This window comes from Aptenodytes forsteri, unplaced genomic scaffold, assembly GCF_000699145.1.
Source record: "Aptenodytes forsteri isolate BGI_AS27 unplaced genomic scaffold, ASM69914v1 Scaffold167, whole genome shotgun sequence".
NCBI classification, from domain to species: domain Eukaryota; kingdom Metazoa; phylum Chordata; class Aves; order Sphenisciformes; family Spheniscidae; genus Aptenodytes; species Aptenodytes forsteri.
The window spans coordinates 2274746-2281461 of NW_008795926.1; positions in this window are offsets into that span (position 1 = coordinate 2274746).

Here is a 6716-nt window from a genome sequence, read left to right on the forward strand (position 1 = left end):
GGGACATGGTTTAGTGGGCATGGTGGTGTTGGGTCAACGGTTGGACTCGATGATCTTAGAAGTCTTTTCCAACCTTAATGATTCTATGATTCTATGATTCTAAGGCTGGCATGCACTGAAGAGCGTGCAATATAGGACCTGGGTATGCTAAATGGGATTTCCTGCCACCAGACTTCTTGGTCAGGTTACAAACCCATCTCCCATCTGACCTTGATGTAGTCTAAATTCCTCTCTGCTCCAACTGGGTGCAGCACAGCCCGTGATATGCATCCAGCCATTGCTGGAGACATGCATACCACCTATTCACAGGGGAATGAGGCAAGGTCTGGTTCGTAGCTACTCCTCCTTTCCTGGACTGACACTGTCACACTGCCTGGCTGTGGTTCCCTGGGTGAGCTGAGGGGATCTCATCGCTGCCAAAGACATGCAATTCCCTCTGCTTCCAGCTGTGATGTGACCCCCATCCATTTGTGCTCTGTTTGACCCACATCAGATACTTTTTATAATCTGATTCTGCTCAAGTGCCTTATTCCTTTTTTTTTTTTTTTTTAAATCCCCTCTCTGGGTTAATTTTCCGCACTTTGAGCAAGAGAAAGCAGCTCATGGATGTCACTGAAAGTGCCAGAACATAAATAGGCCAGGAGTGTGTGCTGGAGAGGTCAGCTTGTAACAGTGTGTGGAACCACACCCAAGAGCTGGTATTTCCAGGAGATAAAGTGCCCATCAATCTTCTTTCAGGTCTTCCTCAGTGTATAAGGAAAATGGTCTGTACGTCCTCCAGCTCCTGGCACTATCTATGCCAAGGATATCAAAGATGGTAAAAGGCAGAATAAAGTGCTGCCAGTGTCTTGAGTTTCTAGCCTATTAGTGCTGACCTGGCTGCTGTGACTCTTTCACAAAATACTGTGCGCAAGAGGAGAAGGTGCTCTCAGTTGGGTCTGAATTAGGCTACCGTATCTCTGGGTTTCCTCAAACATATTTCACTTCATCCATGTGGTTATTTTGTCCAGGAGCAAGATAAATTCATCTAGAATTCACAAATTTCATGCACGGTGCAGGCAAATCTCTAATCCTAGGGTAAGTGGGATGCAGTGGGGCAAGCGGGAACATGCTGGCCTATGGTGAAGCATGTGTTCAGTCAGTTGGACATGCATATGCCCGTTTGTTTTGTCTAACATTTCCTGGAGAGTAGTAAATATGCCACAGCATAGCTCTCCAAAGGCTGCTTCTGCATGCTGCAGACATCCCTAAACTTCACAGCCCTTTTAGGAGCTCACACCTTCGGCAAGCAGCTAGGACCTTTGCAGTCAGGTTTCACGGATGAGTCATGAAAAGCTTACTTTTCATAAACAACCTTGGGAAAGAGTCAGAGCTAAAGCAGAGCAAAGTCCCTTCAGTGCTGCTGCATCATGGTGGACCTGGATTCTCCATCTTTAACTGTTCTTTAGAGGTCACATAAGCATTTCCATGTTCATGTCTGGTAAGCTTGAAAGGGCTGAGTAGGTTGTGCTTGAGGGTATCAAAGTACCCCAGTGGTTTTCTGGGCACCTTTTCAGGTGCCAGGAAGAGGAATCCCACCCATTCTGAGCACTGGGCTGCAAATTGCTACTGCTTTGCTGTTTTATCTTACAATATCAGACCCAACTGCTGAGCCAAGGACGATATGACTGTGTCTTAAAAAAAAAGAACAAAAGGTCTTGCAAGCAGCAAACTTACACATCAGTTCTAGCTTGATTCCCTTCTGGTCTTCCTTGCATGAGCCGTTGCTGACTATGCTTGCTGCATTTGTGACTTAACTTGTGCATACCCAGAAACAGTAGGGCTAGTTGCAGGCCCGTTTTTCAGTGAAGCCTGCACTCTGTGCTGCACATCGAAGATCTCTCCAGATGTTTCTCTGCTTACCCTCAGGGCTCCATTATGCTGGGCCAGTTGTCCGAATCCCTACTGCTTGCAAGGGGCTGGACCAAAGTTTTCACAGTCAGGGAGCTTGGATTCTAGCAAGACCTCTGTTCTTAGCAGGTGGGAGAAGTTGCAGCCATGACCTCACTTTCTCTGCCTCCTTCTGCTGTATTCTGGACCTTGGACAAGAGACAAGGCTTATCCTTTTATTTTGAGACCAGCTTGCATGAAGGTTCCTCTCTTTGTAGTTGAGGCTCTCCACATGATCAGATCTGTCTCTCAGGGTAGTCCATGTTGTGTCCTTCTTTCAGCTCAGAGCCAAGCACCCAGAAATGCCTGTTGTGAGAGGCTTCAAGGAATCATTTTAAACTATCTGTATGTCCTCGCTGTATCTCTTGCAGTTGCATTACCCTGCTTAGCGAGGCAGAGGAGCTGCTTCCTCTGTTTATGCCAGAAGTGAGGAACTATGAAGCAAATGGATGCATTTTACTCTATTTCATATAGAGCACTGCATATTCTTTCATGAGATGATAGCGCTCCCAGTGCTAGGGTTGCACATCTCAATGGGCAGAAGCTGTCTATGAAACACTGTCCAGCCTGAAAAAGCTTGTGCTGATTGCCTGCTGCAACCTGGTAAGCCGAGATCTAAGGAGTGCTTGCAGGGATGTCTGTATGATAGTCCAGGACCTACTGGCAGCTTCAGAGAAAAATCTCCTTAATGTTCTTTGTTGGAAGAGGTGGGAGTGACAACCACAAGGTCCCAGGACTTGATCTTTGAGAGCTGGGTGAGGGGATGATAGTGGTAAACACATTCTTCTCATGCATGGTTAGAAACATACAGACACTAATACAATCTGCAGTGTCTTCCTCCATCCCAGTTCCCCTTCACCCCACAGAGAGGCTGGTGATACTGGGAAATAGGTTGGGCTGATGGAGAGGGAAGGCAGGAGGCTGATTCTTGGATTGCAAAGGCTACGCTGCCTTCCTCCTTTCTCCAGGATGCAAAGGGCTCTGTGCTGTGTTGGCAGAGGAACGATGGTCCCTTCATCAGTCTCTTTCATCCTTTTGTCAGTTCAGCATCAGTCTCCGTGCTGGGATAGCGGCACCAGAGCCCTGAGCAGCAAGTGAGGGGGGATCTTCTACCTCCTTGACCAGGTGAGAGGACCCAGACCTCAGCTCCAGCTCCAGCCTCTCAAGATGGGGCTATGCTGCCCATGGGCACTGCCCAGTGTGCAGGGATGGTCTGCATGCCCTTGCTGTGGGCACCCTGGCTCCTTGATGCCCCACAAGCAGGTGGGGTGAGCTAGGGATCACTGAGCTGTGGCTTCAGGCCTTACCTGGTGCTGTACACCCAGGATTTTCAGGACCTTGGGCTCTGCCTGTGCTGGCCCACCCTGTTAAGACATGACTGTGCAAGGAGAGACCCTCTGTACGCCAGGGCCAGCCCTCCAGCTCAGGGAGAAAGCTAACCCCATTAGTCCTAAAAAATGTCCAGGGACAGCATATTGTTAAGGGACTATGCAAAACATTTAATTTTGGGGCTCTATAAAATATGCTTTTTTTTTGGAGGTGATGGTGAAAGTTTTTGCAATGAAAAAACAGTCCTGTCTTGTTGACAGAATGTTGGTATATTTTCCCTCACTTCCTCCCCCCCATCCCTTATACCAGTTGCTATTTGCACAGTTTTGAAAATGGTTGCCCCTCCAAACAGCAGTTTTCATGGAATGGCGAAGAATATGTTGTCATCATTCCCTGTCCGAGGAACAGATGGGAGAGCTGAGCCTGCAAGACAAACTTCAGGTTTATTGGGTTGAAAGTCCACATCATATGAGTGTGCATCTTGTTATGTTGCCAGTGAAATTTTTAGGGCAGTATAAGATGCACATGGCTGAGATCCAGAGGCCCTAAAATCACAGAGTCACAGAATAATTGAGGTTGGGAGGGATCCTTTGAGATCATCCAGTGCAACCCTCCTGCTCAAAGCAAGGTCAACTAGAGCAGGTTGTCCAGGACCATGTCTGGTCAGGTTTTAAGTATCTCCGAGGGTGGAGACTCCACAACCGCTTTGGGCAACCTGTTCCAGTGTTTGACTACCTTCACAGAAAAAAAGTGTTTCCTTGTGTTTAAATGGAGTTTTCTGTATTTCAGTTTGTGCCCATTGCTTCTTGTCCTGTTGCTGGTCACCACTGAGGAGAGTCTGGCTCTGTCTTCTTTACTCCTCCTCCTGAGGTATTTGTACATATTGATAAGATCTTCCTGAGCCTGCTCTTCTCCAGGTGAACAGTCCCAGCTCTCTCAACCTCTTTTCATATGAGAGATGAAAAGAGATAGAGTCCCTTCATTGTCTTCATGCACCTTGACTGGACCAGTATATCCATGTCTCTCTCATACTGGGGAGCCCAGAACTGGACCCAGCACTCCAGGTGTGTCTCACCAGTGCCAAGTAGAGGGGAAAGATCAGCTCCCTCACCCTGCTGGCAACACTCCTTCTAATGCAGCCCAGGAAGCCATTGGCTTTCTTTGCTCCAAGGGCACGTTGCTGGTGGCTCATGGTCAGCTTGTTGTCCACCTGGACCCACAGGTTGTTGTCTGCAAAGCTGCTTTCCAGACAGTTGGCACCCAGCATATACTGGTGCATGGAGTTATTCCTCCATAGGTACATGACTTGGCTCTTCCCCTTGTTGAACGTCATGAGGTTCCTGTGGGCCCATTTCTCCTGTATGTCGAGGTCCCTCTGGATGGCAGCACAACCTTCTGGTGTTATCAGCCACTCCTCCCTGTTTTTTGTCATCTGCAAACTTGCTGAGGGTACGCTCTGCCCCATCATTCAGATCATTAATGAAAATGTTAAGCAGCATTGACCCCAGTGCCCACTCCAGTGCCCACTCCAGTGGGGCGCACCACTGGAGGCTGGCCTCCAGCTGGACTTCGTGCTGCTGATCACAAGCCTTTGAGCCGAGGAGTTCAGCCAGTTTACAGTCTACCTCAGTGTCTGCTTATCTAGTCTGTACTTCATCCATTTGTCTATGAGGCTGTTACGGGAGACAGTGGCAAAAGCCTTGCTAATGTCAAGATAAACTACATCCAAGTCTTCCTTGCCTTGGACTTTCCACACGTTCAGGGCCCCCGATACCTTAACGACCATCTTAGCAGTAAAGGCTGAGGTGAAAAAGGCATTCAATGCCTCAGCCTTTTCTGTGTCCTTTGTCATGAGGGCTCCTGCCCCATTCCTCAGCAGGCCCACGTTTTCCCTAGTTGTCCTTTTACTGCTGTGGTACCTGTAGGAACCTTTCTTGTTGCCCTTCACACCCCTTGTCAGACTCAACCCCAGGTGGGCTTTAGTTTTCCTAATCCCAACTCTGCATGTTTGGATAGTGGTCACCTTCTTTTGCCTGGTGTCCGTCTGTTCTTCTGCCCTATGGATGGCAGTAAAGGAGAGGAAACCTAGAAGGAAACCAAATAATTGTGACTGGCAAAACCTGAAAACAGGGAAGAGGGAAGTGAACATTTAAAAATGGGAAAGGAGGAGCTTTCAGGGAACACTGAGCAGGGCCCCCTGGCAGATCCCACCACCCCAGGATGGGCCTGGGGAGGTAGTGGATGCCCAGGGCTCTGCCTGGCACTGTGAGTAGAGGGGCAGCAGATGTAGCCCTGCTACTGTCAGGATCTCCTCGTTCAGCTCCCTTTTCCTCTGGAAGTGGGGGAGCCTGAGTGACCAGGGCCAGGAGGAGGTTGGTGAGAAGGTCCTGCAGTGTGTTGGGGCCTTGAATGGGGGGAGGTAGGTGGAAAGTACAGCCAGAGCCTCTGCAGCTTTGGAAGAACTGAGAAAAGTTACTCGTACACTAGGGTCTCCTGCTTGCCATGGAAAGATGGGGGAGAGAGGGATCCCATGGAGGTGCCTCTGCCTCCTGCTCTAGGGAGGATTTTGCAGCTAGCTCCCTGTGGCCCACAGTCTCAGCTCTGATGATGCTGCAGCCCCCCACTGCTCCCTGCCCCCAGCAGTGAGGACCTGCTTCCTAATGTCGGTGTGGTAGGCAAGGGTGGGGCATGGAATGGGTGAGATGAACATGGAAATGTGTCAGTGTGGCATGGCTTGGGTGAACTAGTTTGATGTGAAATTAGCTGAAGTGGAGCGTGGGGTCATCTGGCAGCTCAAAGGCCCTTATGGAGAAGGTGGGGGCTGCTCTGCTGCAGGACTCACCCAAGATGGAAGAGGAGTCAAGGTGGGCTTGCCTCCAAGAGTGAATGGTGGGAAATGCTGCCGGTGGCCGAAGTGGCCATCTCTGCTCACTGCCAGGAAGCTGTTTCTGTTCTGCGAGGAAGCCATTTTGAGTAGCTGACAAGCTTGCAGGGGTGAAGAATAAAAGAGGAAAGACCAGTTCTCTCTGCCTGGTACAGGAGTGCAACAGGTAACATAATGTTGTTCTTCTGAAACAGGCACTCAGGAGCTGCTCAAGTACAGTCCTGTAGAGAAGTGTTTTGCTCAACCCCGCTCTTCCCAGCTTCTCTATCTGGGCTGCTGCTTGGCTTTCTGTGTGTCTCACCACAACTGTGTTCGGAAGTGGCATCTGGCACTTTTGGATTGCAGATGTGTCATGGCACTTTGGGCCACACCACAGCTCCTTCTGGGAGCAGGAGATATATCAGAAACTGGCATCTCCTTGCACTTGTAAGCTGAGGAGACCCTCGTCTCCCACACAGCATTCGCAGAGCTGCCTTCTCTGACACCTGTGTAAGGAGGAAAGCCCAGCTTTTTGCCAGCTGCACCAGAACAGGTTCTCTGAGCTCTGGATGGGAGATGCTGTAAAAAACATGCT